The sequence below is a fragment of the Oncorhynchus keta genome, chromosome 12, assembly GCF_023373465.1.
Source record: "Oncorhynchus keta strain PuntledgeMale-10-30-2019 chromosome 12, Oket_V2, whole genome shotgun sequence".
Classification (NCBI taxonomy): Eukaryota; Metazoa; Chordata; class Actinopteri; order Salmoniformes; family Salmonidae; genus Oncorhynchus; species Oncorhynchus keta.
The window spans coordinates 27792057-27792536 of record NC_068432.1 but is presented as its reverse complement, the minus strand read 5'-3'; positions in this window follow the sequence as shown (position 1 = coordinate 27792536).

Below are 480 nucleotides of genomic sequence, written 5' to 3'. Positions count from 1 at the left end.
AATAAATTAGCAACATTTTCTGGGCCTGTTTTTGCTTTGTCATTATGGGTTATTGTGGGTAGATTGATGAGGAATAAGGCTGTAATAACAAAATGTGGAAAAAGTCAAGGGTTCTGAATACTTTCCAAAGGCACTGTAATTTTATGTAAGATAATATATTTATATAATATCAATTGATATCACAATATTGCCATTAATACAAATATAAGTTACAGTATTACAGCGTGTCTTGGCTTTTACAAATTATTTATCATCCGAGTTCTCTAAGGCTCCCTCATTACCATATAATATAATAATATTATCTGTACATAGTAAGTATAAAATACACTGATAATAAACCAGTAAAACAGTGTTCCCATGGCCAGCCCTCTGTTGCCCAAGTGAGGGTTGTCAGTGGTCTCCTCCTCCCTCATCCCCTTTTTGGCATCGGTAGCAGTGGTATTGCAGTACAGGGGCGTATGATGGTGTTTTTGGGGGTCA